Here is a 16,716-nt window from a genome sequence, read left to right on the forward strand (position 1 = left end):
TCAAGATCTCATCCAACTCACTCACATTACAGTCAATGGAAAAGTTCCTAACAACTTCAGTGGAAGTTGGAGCAGACTCTATAATTCATATACTTGTCACAAATACTGGTGGTGCAGTCTTCTTCACTGATTATGGTTATGAGAAAAGAGTTTGGTTAAAATGGGGAAACAAATTAACAGATTTCACCAGTCATTCATCCCTCCAACAGTGGGGCATACTTAAACGTTAATATTTTTAAAACTGGAATTACCTGTCTGGCAGTCTGACAAGGGAATATAGCTGGAAGAAGTATCACTAAAACCTGAATGACATTTTCAAGTTCACCCATTCCAAGCACATACTGTTATCTAATACTTATTATAGGCTTAGAGGAAAACATTTTGAGGGACCTTTTTGTTAAAGTAGAGGAAGCACTTAAAACAATAAAAAACAAAGCAACCAACTAAAAAGGAGAATGAAATGATCTGATCTCAATGGTTAATATAAGGGGCATGAAAACATTCCCACTTGTATTATGCGTTATTTTGTTTCCCAGAGACAAAGGGGTCTCAGGCTATTAGAAATAAAATAATTCAAACACAACCTATTTCTGACATTTTATATTTGTTTAATTAGAAATCATGTTGGAAAAGGTATCAATTCATATATGTCAAATTAACTTACTATAGGGTATCTTGTTAAACGTTAATATTAAGCCTTGTAGTTCCTGTCAAACTTAATGTGTTAATAAGGAAACAATTATATATTTATAGCTTATGTCATTTTGAGTTAGAGGACAAGCTTTAATAACCAGTGAGAGCTAATGTATAATAGCTGTCTTATTAAATCAAATGTTTATTCAAAACACCTAATTTAATTTAAAGTTATAGTGTTTTGCAATTGCAAGCAGAGAAACTACATTTGAGAATGTAAAACACCACATGGAATAGAAGGAAGTGGTTGTTGGTAAGTTGCAGCTGCTTTGTCTTGTGTCTCTATTTGTTCTAACTATCTTGATTTCAGCAAGGCTGCTGGTGGATAATCTTGGGATCAGTAGCATCAATTGTCTTTTTGTTGGCAAAATATTATACACAGGGGATATCTGGACTATTGCTCTTGCTCTCTGTCAAAGTCAGACTCATAATATTTGATGTCCTTCCAGCCTTGAAAATATTTGTTCCAACTTCTTATCTAATTTTGGTCTATCACATAAGCTTCCTTGTTTCTGACGTAAGAACATATTAATTAAAGTATGATTCAGTGTACCTTGATTCCAGCCAAGCCAATGTCTGACTGATGCAGCAGTAGTCAGAATTCTAAAAGAGAACAAGTGGGAGGGACAAAAGAAAGCCACAGAAAGGTCACGTTCTAAAAGAGACCTACAAACAGAGTGTAGACCAAATATCAGCAATACTCTTACATTTTCATTGTTCCCTTCTTTCCTACCCACATAGCCAATGTGGAAGAATTATACTGAACAGGAAGGCCATAGCATCAAATATATATATATGTATATATCCCACAAACCAGAAATTACAATCCAAAATAGTATTTTAAATCTATCCTGTCAGAGATCATCATTATCAAGTGTGCTGACATCTATAAAGTATTTTGCATTAGAGACTACTGGTGTCACAGACTCTGAGTTATACGCTGCAATGGAGACACAGCATCAACCCAAGAATCCACAAACTCATCCCAAGATTTCTAAAGAAACTAAAGAAACAGAAGCACACCAATCTGAAATATAATAAATTTAATGGTCTTTCATAAGCCCTCATAAATTCAGTTCAGGCTTCTATTCCAATTCCACTCCTTTCATTATATAGAATCACTTTTGTCCTATTTTTTTTTACCTAGTAGCTTTTATTGTTACAAGTAGCTCCTGTGATTATTACAACTCAAAGAGATCACAGAAGAGAATCTCTAATCTCTTGCCGGCAAGCTAAAGAAATATGGGCTGGATGAATGGACTATAAGGTGGATAGAAAGATGGCTAGATCATCAGGCTCAATGAGTAGTGATCAGTGGCTCCATGTCTAACTGGCAGCCAGTTTCAAGCGGAGTGCCCCAAGGGTCGGTCCTGGGGCCGGTTTTGTTCAATATCTTCATTAATGATCTGGAGGATGGCGTGGACTGCACTCTCAGCAAGTTTGCAGATGACACTAAACTGGGAGGAGTGGTAGATACGCTGGAGGGTAGGGATAGGATACAGAGGGACCTAGACAAATTAGAGGATTAGGCCAAAAGAAACCTGATGAGGTTAAACAAGGACAAGTGCAGAGTCCTGCACTTAGGGCAGAAGAATCCCATGCACTGCTACAGACTAGGGACTGAATGGCTGGGCAGCAGTTCTGCAGAAAAGGACCTGGGGGTTACAGTGGACGAGAAGCTGGATATGAGTCAACAGTGTGCCCTTGTTTCCAAGAAGGCTAATGGCATTTTGGGCATTAAGTAGGGGAATTCCAGCAGATCAAGGGACGTGATCATTCCCCTCTATTTGACATTGGTGAGGCCTCATCTGGAGTACTGTGTCCAGTTTTGGGCCCCACACTACAAGAAGAATGTGGAAAAATTGGAGAGTCCAGCGGAGGGCAACAAAAATGATTAGGGGTCTGGAGCACATGACTTATGAGGAGAGGCTGAGGGAACTGGGATAGTTTAGTCTGCAGAAGAGAAGAATGAGGGGGAATTTGATAGCTGCTTTCAACTACCTGAAAGGGGGTTCCAAAGAGGATGGATCTAGACTGTTCTCAGTGGTACCAGATGACAGAACAAGTAGTAATGGTCTCAAGTTGCAGAGGGGGAGTTTTAGGTTGGATAAGGGAAAAACTTTTTTACTAGGAGGGTGGTGAAGCACTGGAATGGGTTACCTAGGGAGTTGGTGGAATCTCCTTCCTTAGAGGTTTTTAAGGTCAGGCTTGACAAAGCCCTGGCTGGGATGATTTAGTTGGGAATTGGTCCTGCTTTGAGCAGGGGGTTGGACTAGATGACTTCCTGAGGTCCCTTCCAACCCTGATATTCTATGATTCTATGAATTTCCATTTTATTTATTTTGTGCATTTACAGCACTTTAGTAAGTTTGACTGTTTCCTCTGTATATCCAGTTAGTCAGCACACCTTGTTTGCATGAGATTTTTCATACACCAAAAAGTAAGAGGAAATATTTTTTAAAAATCTAGAAAAATATTAATGTAAAACCACAAACACAGGCAAAAGGAGTCAGGGGAAGTATCTGAAGCCATTTTTAATTCAAAGTTGCTTGTGTTCTTCCAACTTAACATAGATGTGTGGATAGCGTCACTGTTTTGCTGACATACTCAACTCATTCTCTAATCAAGTGTGCTTTTCAAAGTGTATCCTTAAAGACTTAAAAACTTGCTACTCAATCTACCCCAGAGGTGAAAGATCCTGAGAAATCCAGCAAAAGAAAAAAATGTGTACATGGAATTTAATGAATGGCTTTGAATTTTGCCCAAGAATCTACAAAATCCAGTGATGTTTTAGTCAAAGATCTTGAGGCTTCAAGCTCAAAAGTGAACAGCTATATTATTAACTGTGGGTAATTACTGCACAGCTATTTTCATTGTGTTAAGCGCTGACATCGTTAAACAGCAGAAAGAGTAGATGATCTGAAGGTTATTAGAGCTTGCTTTTTCCATTTCTTCCTCTTAATGCTTGAATCCCCTTTTGTGATGCTTTTAATAATTAGAATCTGAACTCATTTTACTTCCCAATTCACTGAAGTTCCTGTGAAGATACAGAAGTTTTACGGATACCCTCCTTCTCTCTTCTCTACTCTCCACCCAAACAACCCAAACTAAATCCATTGACCATGATGGCCATCTCTTCACCCTTTCAAGTTGTTGTTTCAGGACAAGCTCCAGTTCCCTTTTTGAACAGTCATCCAGATTGCTCACTAGCAGCAACTGGCATCCCTTTCATACCTCTCGGATCTCACCCCTTTTCACTACAGCTGCTGGAACTGTTATCCTTTCCTTTCATTTTGTCATTGTGCATTCGGTATCAGGTCATAGTTTATTTCCTTACACAGGTGAGTCTCTATAAGCACTAGTGACTAGCACACTTCATGACTAGTGGAGAAATTAGATTTTTCCCTTTAGTTTCTTTTCCATGAAAATATGACTCTATTCTGTTAATTTTTAAGTGTAATTGCAATCAAAACAGTATGCTGAAGAGTAAATTGTGCAACCTGGGATACACACGTACACACACACACACATGAATTAACATCTTGTATCCTTCAGCTTTTAATGAAAGAAGTACATGATTACCCCCTCTAATGTTAAGGCAGAATAGGTCTATGAACCTCTGGTGCCTGCCTTCAAGGAGGTAAGGTAAAGCAAGCCAGGCTGGGCCAGGAAACTCTTGAACACTTGGCATAGGGGCTTTACCCTCTGATTTTATGTAAAGCTTGCCTGGCTGGGCCTAGGAATTTCCAAGAAACTCTTTCCACACCTGGATGTATAAAGCATGTCAAGTTAGACAGGTCCAGAGGTATGGGGCTATTCTGCAGTGACCTCCCCAGATCAGCATGTAAGCACTTTAGTCAATACCACACTTGGTGACCTGTTAGTACAACAAGATATTAGAGCCTTGTATGCTAGGGTAAGTGCTTACACCCATGGAGTGCCTTAGAAACTCCCTAGCATGACAAGTATTTTGAGATCCATCACTGCATGGAAGAAAATTAAAGCCTTAGCTCTCCAGGAGTCATCTGGTTGGAGCTGATGAGCCATTCTGATATTAACTTTTAAAAGTTATTAACATTTTAAATGGTAGAGTTTAATCAGCTAAATTTTGGTCCTGTGCACTAGACTTTGATAAAATGACTCCAGCAAACTAAGTTCTCTCCCTCTATTTCCTATATTTTTTGCTACTAAGTAGCAGAAGAAACAGGCTACCTTTCTGAACTCTTATGTTTAAAAAAAATGATGTTCACGTCATAAAATCTGGAACCCAGTGTTATTTCCTTCAAATTTAGTAGAAAGTCTGTTCGGACCCAGACTTCATGTGCCAATTCTGAGACAGGCATTTTTTGTTGATTTTGGATGTGAGTCCAAATTTGTGAGTTTCAGCTTGAAATCTGAAGAGGTTATCATCATCTCCCCAGAAAGTCTTAAGCACTTTCAGACCTTTGGAAGAAAAGGGCCCAAACTGTTTCACTGTTAGTAATCATGGAGTAAAGATAATAGTGTCACTGATGGCTCCTAATTAACAGTTAAAATTCCCTAGACACACAACTTTTTCCTGCACATCCAGCTATTTATTCAAATGAATCATTTGCTCAATGTCTTTTTCTTCCATTTCACACTAGAACACTGTCTCTATGTATGTAAAATGCAGGGTTCCATGTTCAGTGCCATGCCATTTCCTCTCCCATGTTATTTTCAGGAAAAGAGTAACTTGAGTGCCAAGTTGTTCAACAACAATAACACAGCTGAGGTATCCATCCACTAGTGGAAATGGTTTCAGTCAGCAGCAGACAAATCAGAGTAAGATACTTCAGGGATAGATAATACAGAGCAGGACTTTCACTAGTGTAGCATGGGGAAAAAATAATAATAATAATAATAATAAAAAATGAAGCAGCCTGTAAACATGAAAAGTAACAGGCCTATGGGGTGAAGCCCTGTCTGGCTTTAACTGGAAAGCTAGTCTCTTTTCTTGTGCATACATGTTTCCCAATTGGCACTTACTATTTTTGGTAAGGTTGCTGCAAGTCCCCGCACATCCTTCATCCAGCACCAGTTAAACAGTATATAATAATAATTTGGTATTAAATACTGTCAGGCAAGAGGTTTCCTTCATTCATCTTCTTACCACTGCCAAGGCAATCAAATTAATTCTGTTAACAGCCTGCCAAATCAACTAGCCTACTAAACTGTCCTGTCTTAAAAATGAAATCGAGACATTCATATCAAATCATACCACTTCCCCACTCAGTGTGATCACTGGAGCCCCGCCAAGGGGAATGACTACTATCATTATACAATGCCATGTGATGGCTTTAATGAGCTGACATTTCCTGTTGCTAAATTGCCATGTCTGAAAGCCAAACAAAATAGTGTTCAGTCTCTTTGGAAACCAGTTTGTTTTTTTTACCTTTTGCCTTCTATTCCCCCCACAATGCTTCCCCGTCCACTCCTGCCTATATACAGGGGTTTGATATAAAAATTAGCCTCCAATCTTATGAACACAAACCATCAAAATGAAGTTCTATGATACCTGTTTAAAAGGCTGTATCTCTAGAAAATATTTGTTTCTCTAGAAAACTGAACAATTAATAACTGAATAGATGGGATTGCATTGACTAGTTCCATTGGTGCAGGGTGGCCACATGACCCATGCTATATGGGGTAGAGTTTTGCCCCATGTTCATATTTGTGCTGTTCTATGCTACAGAAGTTTCACTGACTTCAGGGTACTTATTTCACAGTTCACCTCACAATTCACTGAAGCAGTGGCATATGGGAGATTTCAAAAGGTCTTTTTGGACTGTCAAGGAAACTTGGGGAGACGTAGTCAAATTCTCATAATTCTCTGAGAAATTCTCACAATTGTCATTTAACTTTAAATTTATGGCCCAGATTAAGCAGGAAGTCATCTTTATGCAGTTGTGCTGATTCCATCACTAAAGTAGCCAGCTGTGCTAAACACTTGAGGATAATTTTAACCTGATAGTTCTGCTTTTGCATTCAATCCACAACCATATTGGATTGAAAGATCAATCCCCATGTTGACAATCTGTAGAATAAAAAAGAGTCAATAATCCTGTGCATTACATGTTCCATATAAATTCGACACTTTATCATAAACTGTTATAAATATCAATCAGATGCATATAAGTAACTGAAGGTGAATAATCAGTAAGAAGAAATTTCTATGCTCAATAGAGCTAGTCAGAAAATATTCATAGAAATAGTTTTCCATTAAAAATGTCCTTAGATGAAAACAGGGGCGGCTCTACAAATTTGGCCGCCCCAAGCAGTCATGCCCGGGAGGCGCCCCCGAGCCGCGGGAGCAGCGGACCTCCCGCGGGCATGACTGCGGAGGGTCCGCTGGTCGCGCCGCTTGGCTGGACCTCCCGCAGCTGCGGGCGGTTCGCTGGTCCGGCGGCTCCGGTTGAGCTGCCGCAGTCATGCCTGCGGGAGGTCCAGCCGAGCCGCGGGACCAGCGAACCGTCCGCAGTCATGCCTGCGGGAGGTCCACTGGAGCCGCCGGCCGAGCGTCCCCTCCGCAGGCATGACTGCGGCAGGTCCGCCGGCCCAGCCTGCCGCCCCCCCGGGAAAGGGCCGCCCCAGGCGGGTGCTTGCCCCGCTGGGCTCTGGAGCCGGCCCTGGATGAAAACAAGGTTGTTGTTGTTGGTTTGCTGTTTTGTTTGTTTGTTTTGCTGAAAATTTTATTGATTTCAATGAAATTTTCCTGTGGATTATATTTTAATTAAGTTTCTCATTTCCAAATATATTGTTTTAGAAAAAATTCTCAATTTTGTTTCAAAATATTTTTTGAAGTTTTACTTTCATGTATATTATTTCATTATTTCATGATATGTCCATAGTAGTAGTAGTGCATAATATCACGTCATAATATGAAATGTCATATAGACATAGTGAAAATATTCTGTCATTAAAGCCACTTAATATAGTTCAGAACATATTATTTCTAGATTAGAGTGTCCCTTCTTTGTGTTTTAATGAAACAGTTTGACACATTCACAGTTTCAAAAAGAAAATAATCATCCAGTATACTAACTAGAGGAACAGCTGGTTTCAATAGCATAGAAAAGTGATTCCAGGATAAAACAAGGATATGAAGTGTAAATATTTATTTTAAAAGTACTGCATTATTCCTGAATAATTTTAATTTTAGAAGTTTAAAATGTGGTCATTTCTCTCCTCACCCCCGACTTCTTAATAAGGTGTGTCAAGCAATAGAGATGGGAGAAAAGGAGAATAGAATTTATTTTTCTTTTTGAGGAAAAAAAAGTGGGGAAGGAAGAAATTTTATTTGCACAGGAAAACATTAACAAGCCATATTCTACAGTTCTACAACCAAAGGCAATTTCAAATATCCTATTTTGACTTAGTCCATTTTTTAAAGTCCCCAAATCAATACCCTGATGATGCTTTATTATGCATCTTCATTCACTATTCAGTTTGGTCATGTCAGGTGAGCTAAGATAGTGAATAAAACTGTAACACATCCAATAAGATGAAGGTGAATGGGATTAACTCACTACATGCACCCCCTTGCAGCTAGGCATGCATGTAGCATGTTTTCTTCTTCTTTCCTGGTGCCCTGCTCTGGCCTTGCTATGGTCTGCCTCCTTCCATGATTCAGCCCTCCAGCCAGGTCACAGATTATATCCACCCCTTTTGAGGTACACAAGGAGTCCAACAAAGGACAGGCGTCTATCAGGCCAGGGACCCGCAGTCATCACCAGGACAAATGTCTTGACCCTCCTGGTTATAGGGTCTTCAATTTCCAAATTCTCTATATCAGAGGTAGGCTTTCTACCTTCAACCCTGTCTGGGGTTGAAGGTAGAAAGAAGCCATAGTCACCCTCTTCACTCAGTTCCAATCCAAGGCCTTATGGTAGACAGCAAGGTTCTTGCACCCCAAAGGTGTTTTACCACTGTTCCCCTGGATTACTTGCTACCAGTATGATTATTCAAAATGGCAAAAAATCAAAGGATAAATCTCAGACCTTGTAAGTGTCCACTATGATATTTCCCATCACAGGTCAGGTTAAAGTCTCAATAGCCAAAGGCTGCAGGTAGCTTGGCCTCCCCTAGTACATTCTCTGAGGAGCTAAGCGCTTCCACAAAGTGCTGACTACTGAGCTGTTCTGCTCCCCCTTTTAAGCTCATCCTCCAGCCCATGATTGCTTTGCAACTGTGGCAGGATGGGGCTGCCTAGGCCCAAAGTAGCTCTTTAACCCCTTCCTGGCTTTGCAAACCCTGTCACAGATGGCCTCCCCAACTCACTCAGCTCTAAAATTGACCAACACAGAGAACAATGGCGGTGTTGGAGGTCAATGATTATCATCAGTATAATGGAATAAACAGCTGTATTAAAAGTGCAATTCATATGGTATTGTTATCAGTGTATGTGCAATGTGCCCAGCCATTTGATGGTGTCATCGTGAGCCAGGTGGAGAGCCGATAGCCCACCGTCGAAATAAGTCAGTGGGCACTCGACAATGATATGAAGCATAGTTGACCGCAGCTGCATCGTGGGTCATTAGGAAAAACCCCACTTAAAGAGATTGGCTACATGGTTGCCCCATCCTGTTCAAAACCGATTCAGAGATGATCACAGGTGCCTTGGCAGATCAAAAACTTGGTGGACGGATGGTTGGGTCAATGATGAGACATGCTTAACGACTGTCATTGCTGACTACTCATTGCACCAGATTCCACTGTCACATCCTATGGAGGCATAAATGATCATAAAGGGCATCTAGAAGACAGGCAAGCTGGCGGATGATTGAATAGCTCTGCAAACAAAGACAGGTTGCTATTATCATAGATCTTGGCCAGCAGCATGACGGAGACCTTCTCACAGTGAATATGCAGCAGTGCTATGTTACTGAGTAATGGTAGCCATGGTAACGGATTTGCCAGTAAAGTCCCGGTAACAATACGCATAGCTTTGTTAAGCTCTGCATCAACCAGTCTCTTGTGAGACGAGTGACACCAGACAAAAGCATAGTACTCTGCTGCTGAATAGCAGAGGGCAAGAACTGATGTTCTAAGCGTCTGGGTGCTCACACCCCAGGTTGAACCGGACAATTTTCTGAGCAAGTTGTTCCAAGTGCTGACTTTGGCTGTCATCTTCCTTAAGTGATTGTGGTACGTTAATGACCTATCCAATGTCTCATCAAGTTAAACCAGGTTTGGATCATGCTGCAGGTGTGGCCATTGGGGAAAACATTGAACTCATGGCTTGTGCTTGAATTATGCAGATGAAATACACTAGAAATTGTCTTGAAAAAGTTTACCTGCAGGCACCATTGACTACAATAGTCTGCCATGAACTTCATATCATCATTCAAGAAAATGTCAATTTCTGAGAAGGACTGAGCTTGGTAGCTGCAGCAGATGTCGTCAGCATAGATAAACTTGCACAAGAATGTAGCTGGAGCAAGAGTGTAGCTGTACACATTGAACAGTATCAGTGAAAGAACTGAGCCTTGAAGAAGGCCATTGATCTGACACTTCCAAGAGCTACAGCAATTGCCCATGTGTACTTTAAACCACCTATTTTGGAGAAAGAGCTCTACTTTTACAACCACCCAATGTGGAGCAACTCAAAAGAGTTTAAACAGAAGGCATCTGTGCCAAACTGTGTCATAGGCAGCCGTCAAATTCAAGAAGATGGCTCCCATCTTTAGATTTTGTTGAAAACCGTTTTCAATAAAGGTCCTCAAGGCCAGGACTTGATCACAGGTGTTGCATCCTTTCCTGAACCCTGCCTGCTTGACCTGGAAGACATCGTCCAAATCTGGAGAGATTCATTGGAAGATCAAATGCTCGAATACCTTGAAACACACTGACAATAAGGATATTGGGTGGTAACTCGACATGTTGTCGGGGTCCTTGCCTGGCTTAAGAATGGCAATAATCTTTGCTTGATGCCAAGTGTATGGTAACTTCTTCTCATTAATGGCCCATATGTAGAAGTAAGCCACTGTGACACCTTTGGCCAAGGTGCTTGAGGAATTCAGGGGGAGTCCATGCAGAATTCTTCTTCTTGTGGTGTTGGTAGGAGGGTTCCTTTGGGTCAGTGCACTGTTCAGTAGTGTGTTGAAAATATTCCTTGAGTCAGAGACGACGAAAGTAGGCTTCCAGATCACCACCGGACTGTATCATGTTCGTGGGGGAGAAAGAGAGTCCCTGAGATAGCCCAGTGGAAGAGTCTGTCCTAAGTGCGTGGTTGGATAGATTAACAATAAACACTTAAAGATGCAGCTGATTAATGCTTTCATGTTGCCACTGGGCACTCTTTACCTGGATTTTAGTGTTTAATAGTGATTAATATAAATTAGCAGATAAACTGTGTAGTTAACAAAAGAGTTCAAACCCCCAGCTGTGGCAGCACTAACTTTTCTTCTAATAGGAAAAAGAAATGTTTCTCCATGTCCGTGTATGTTTTCTGCATTAATCTTTCATACACCTTGATTGTCTGACTTTTCCCTATGTATAAGGCACATGGAGTCCATAGCCTCCTGGCTAATTTGCCATTTCATGTTGTCATCCTGGAGAATGGATAACAGTGGACACACTTTTACAAAATGATGTGTATGCACTGCAGTTATGGAGGACATTGATAAAAAGTGAACTAGCAGGGGTTCTACTGTTATCCAGGCCTGGTATGTTGGGATGGACTTGTCATGTGGCAGGTCCTTACTAAATCTGTTTGAGATTTCTCATTGTCATTTATTACTGTGATATCTATAAATCACAAAATAATTGAAGACGAGCCCTCAGAACCACAATGTTTTCATAGAGTCCATGTTCCCAATATGCCTATTTTGGATGTTTTACTTTGTTTCTCTCTATCATCTTAAGCATCAACTCAGAAGAATGAAGAGATCCACGTCATCTCTAGAATTTGACTATACTCATTGTATCCTTCCAAAGTTATATATAACTAAAAAAATATACCCAGTTCTTGGCTCCTTGCTAGTTATTGCAAATGGTGATCTTTACGCGAATGAAAGAGTAGACAGGGGTTAAGGGAGATTATATAGAGTTCTGTGATGCACTGGAACATAGTGTGGTTACCATTCCATTGCATTGTATCCCAGTCGATGAAGCCTACTGCCAATTTCAAGGAGCCATTTATAAAGCCACATGCTCAGCTATGCCATGGAGCTATTGACCAATTTACACTCTCTACCTGAGTGCCAAATGTGAAGCCTTGCTCAGGAAATTTGAATTACTTGGCGACTCGGACATCGCCAACTAACCGATTGAGTCTCTGGATGCCTCCAGGCTCACTTGGTGGAAGGAATCTACAGAGAAACTTGACTTCACTTACTCCAGCTAGAAGTTCTGGAACTTAATCAGCCGGCTGGGCACTGTTCAACAACCTCCAGGTCAAAATCGCCCAGTGGTTAAGCCCAGTGAGGTTGAAAGTCATCTACTGTGGGTAGCAGAGGTCTCACTGGAAAAACAATTCAAACACAAAATATATGATGAATGGCAGCAACTTTGACATCATAATGTAGATAGGAGTCAACCAGAGCCATTCACCATTGATGAGCTCCTATATCTACTCTAACAACACTATCAGAGGACCCAACCACACCAGCCACACCATCAGGGACTCATTCACCTGCACATGTACTAATGTGATATATGTCATCATGTGCCAGCAATGCCCCTCTGCCATGTACATTGGCCAAACTGGACAGTCTCTAGGTAAAAGAATAAATGGACACAAATCGGACATCAGGAATGGTAATATGCAAAAGCCAGTAGGAGAACACTTCAATCTTCCTGGACATTCAATAACAGATTTAAAAGTAGCCATCCTTCAAGAAAAAAACTTCAGAAACAGACTTCAAAGAGAAACTGCAGAACTAAAATTCATTTGCAAATTTAACACCATTAATTTGGGCTTGAATAGGGACTGGGAGTGGCTGGCTCACTATAAAAGCAACTTTGCCTCTCCTGGAATTGACACCTCCTCATCAATTATTGGAAGTGAACTACATCCACCCTGATTGTATTGGCCTTGTCAACACTGGTTCTCCACTTGTGGGGTAATTCCCTTCTCTTCATGTGTCAGTATAATAAAGCCTGCATCTGTAATTTTCACTCCATGCATCTGAAGAAGTGGGCTTTTTACCCACTAAAGCTTATGCCCAAATAAATCTGTTAGTCTTTAAGGTGCCACTGGACTCCTTGTTGTTTTTGTGGATACAGACTAACACGGCTACCCCCTGATCTCTAAGTTTGGCATTATTGGGACTGGCTTGGGATTTCTGAAGTTATGAGTTGGGAATGATTGTGATGTTCATCCTATCCATTTACCTATCCTTGTTTAGTCTTGCTAAAGGCTCATGCAAAAGACTGAAAATGCAATATATCCATATTATGTTGTGCATAGCAGTTCCATATTAATTAAGAGAGACCATGTTGTCAGATACATGCCAAAATGGATAAGTAGAAGTTTCTCCATTTTCAAAAGAGGGATTTCCTTTGAAAAGCTTTGGGAGGCAAAGGCAGCAAGACACATAATGGGGTATCAGAGCTGCAGGGTATGTAACAACGTGTCAGTATTATAAATCAGGTCTGATGAAGTAAGACCTGACCCAAATCTTGACAGAGAACTGTAAATCAGTTCAAGATGAGTTTTCCAAATTTACCCAGCTCTAAAAAATTTAAAAAACAAAAAAAACCTAAGATGAGGTTTGAAAACTCATGAGAATAAGCTTGTGCATGATATTTCAAGTTCTTTGATGTTGAGTGGTTTGGAAATATAACAAGAATACAACATTTCTCATGGTATTTTACTTGGTGGAAAGCACGGTTTCTTCCAAACCAAAGCAGGAAGGGGCTTCACAATTTTTTATTTTTAAGTTATGAAGTATTTTGAAACTGCCAAATTGTTTGATTCCTATTTAGTTCAAGCTATAGATGAAGGCTGGCTAATATTTTCAAACAAGGTAATTAAATTTAGGATTGCATCTATATTTAGGCAACTAAATAAGTGGCATGGAAGCTGCTGGATATTCAGCATTTTTGAAAATCAGGTCACTTATTTAGATGCCTAAATATGGATTAAAATCCTAAATTCAGTCAATGTTTGCAAATGATCTATTAAAATAGTAGGACATTTTTCTGTGTTCTGTGAGGAACTCAGTAGTATTCTTAGGGTGGAGGGATGGGGATGAATTCCATCGGGGCTTAAAAGGATTCCTAGAGGAAGATCTGCTTCCTTTCCCCCTAAAATGATCTGGATTATATATCAGAATATCTGGTCGCTCTTTTTTATATAGAGACCATTTTCAGATTCTCTAATCTACAGTATATATAGCATCTAGTGAATGATCCATGAGCTCCCTGTTACACCATAAACTCTGATGTTTTTAACCTAATCATATATGCTACAGGCCATTTATCTATGATCTGTATATGCTATTTAATTTCTGGCAAAATGGATCATGCAACATAGCACATTGTCTCCAAAATGATAAACAACAGGGGAAATTCAAAGTAGTTTGCAAACTACTTTGAATAGGGAAAAAACTGTCAGTCCCTAAGTAGAGTGGCGATGACTTCTTTCTGAAGAGCTCTATTTGCAATACCATAGAAGTTATTTTCAGTTGTTATTGTATCAATGCAAATAACATCTTCCACTTATAACAGGGATGTAGTACATTTTCGTACATCCTATGCTATGCTATGCTGGCATGATGCTTGCTTTCCAGTAGCAGGGCTCAGCTGAATCAGTAGTGCAGACTGGACAACATTTGATCTTTCAAACCACTCCCTGTGTGAGTAGTCCCAGTGAAGTGTCTGAATAAAGGTTCAAGGGATCAGTCTGCCAAGCAGCATACAGAAACACAGAGGCAATAGCACTGTGCCTTATATTCATCAATAGGGGTTAGAGCATTTGTCAGATAAGAAGCAAACTCCTCTAGTGCTGACTGAAGAGCGTGCAAGTCCAAAAGAAGGGCAGGATCCATCCTGAGTGAACAATGCATAGAGATTCATTAACTGAAAAGGTCTAGTATCAAACTACTGCTGTGCCTGGACACCAGCAGCACTTAGATTATGTTGTTGATAGTATAATTTAAGGTCTCACTGACTTTGGCAACTCTGCAAATGTAGTGTGCCTGACTGGCTTATTTCCCTTACATATACAAAAATACTTTCCTTCAACTGAAGCATGTGTGTTTTTCCCCTTTGAACAAATATACAGTATTTAATAAGGCCAGTGTAAAGAAAATCCCATTGCACGTTTTCCTGTTGTTTCTTACCATTACACAATCCCAAGGTAGTGATGGAATAAAGGGTCATATCTCACATTCCATGGGAGGAAATGGCAATATTTTTCAAAGCTATCAGAATTTTCATGTCAAGTTTTTCAAGTTAGAAAAGGAGATTTTTGTGAAAAAAATTCACAAAAGCAAAACCCATATTAAAGTAATGATTTTTTCTGGTACATAAATAGCAAAATCCATTGTCTACCTAGTGGGAAAACAGCATGAGGCCTATATTTTTGTGGGCTTATATTTATCAGGGTAAAAAAATAAATTAACATTTCACAAGGATGCGTGTGTAGGAACTTAATACATAAATCCAATATTGGAAGCAAAACTCCATCTATTCTGCAGGGGATTGCCTGTACTGGGGTGAAAGCCATTGAAGAACATTGAATTCCTGTAAATAATAAATTCCTTGCCTGCATGACAGGTAGAGTTTTCAGACTCCAAAACTGTGGACTTAGGGTGGGCTTTTCAAAGGCTTTTCAGCATTGACCTAATTCTGCTCTTACTGAAGTCAGAGGGAGTTTTACAACTGACTTCAGAAGGAGCAGAGTTAGACCAATGTTGAGCACTTTTAAAATCCCACCCTTATCAACCTAGTAAAAGTAATTCTGAAAGAAACGTAAGGATGATGGGCAGTATATTCTACATCACAATGCAACGTGGTATGGTAGCAAAAAAGCCCAATATGATTTTGAGCTGCTTATACGTCACAAAGCAGGGAGTTAACAGGTCCTCTTTGGAGGCTTTCAGATCAGGTTACATGGTGATGGGGATCATAAACATACCTAGATATACAAACAGACAGGTCTGGTGTGATCACATTCAGCTCTGGACACCACATTACCAGAAAGATGTTAACAAGTTAGAGAGAATTCTGGGGGTGGGGCGTGCTAGATAGCTCAGAATATTAGTAAGGTGGAGACATGGAGCCTTTTACTTCTAGGGTTTCTAGCTCCAATTTACTCAAACTTTACTATCATCTGATGGCTGATGGCTGGCCTGTAGTGTGAGAGTTATTGGTATTTTGGTCACTGTTGTTTAACTCTATCGAGAAAAAGGGTACCTGTCTGACCAGGTGGTTTTGCCTCTGACAGGTATCATGCTACCGTGCTTTTAAATCAGAGCCAGCCATGACTGGTCATAGTGTAAGTAGGAGACTAACTTAAAATATAATAATTTGCCACTAAGTTATTAGAATTATTCAAAATTAATGTCCATGTGCCCAGCAAGAAACTTGCAATGTTTTTTGCTTATCATCTGAGGACCCTACCAATTTTCTGTGAGTCTGTAGAGATGGTTGTGTTTGCTTTTGCTTGGATTAAGAAAGGTTTCAGATGTTATCTTCCACATATCCTGCTCTGTACTGTCCCAGTAGGTCTGGGTTCCATTTGGAACCCTGCACTTAGTCATTATATTAGTCATAGAAGGAAACATTCTGTTCTTGTTAGTGATCCAAATGTTAAATCCCTACCCTTGAGAGTATGCAATAAATATGACACCATTGTGCAGTGAGAAAGCCTGGTTTGGCTGGATAGTACAGGAAGTGCATTGCGTTATTAATAAATGCACATTAAATGTTTTAACAGTATTCTTCTGAAGCTATAGAATCTCTACAACTTCCTTTTAGAAGTATGACCATCAGGATTGTTAAAATACAGAAAAAGCTGAAGTGCACTGAGATTGATCCTAGCTTTAATTGGCACAG

The 16,716-nt window shown here is 40.0% G+C and overlaps 1 long non-coding RNA gene across 2 annotated transcripts; it reads right to left on the reverse strand.

Annotated features, from left to right (window-relative positions):
* Positions 1 to 673: 673 nt before the first annotated feature.
* On the reverse strand, positions 674 to 16,383 carry LOC123370804. 2 transcript variants are annotated; one of them, XR_006579559.1, is made up of 4 exons: positions 16,282 to 16,383; positions 12,050 to 12,175; positions 5,701 to 5,826; positions 674 to 1,296 (listed from the first exon to the last, which is right to left on the reverse strand). It is a non-coding gene; the product is annotated as an uncharacterized LOC123370804 (long non-coding RNA). The 2 variants fall into 2 exon arrangements; XR_006579560.1 differs by lacking the exon at positions 12,050 to 12,175.
* Positions 16,384 to 16,716: the final 333 nt, after the last annotated feature.

This window comes from Mauremys mutica, chromosome 5 (genome assembly GCF_020497125.1).
Source record: "Mauremys mutica isolate MM-2020 ecotype Southern chromosome 5, ASM2049712v1, whole genome shotgun sequence".
Taxonomy (NCBI): domain Eukaryota; kingdom Metazoa; phylum Chordata; order Testudines; family Geoemydidae; genus Mauremys; species Mauremys mutica.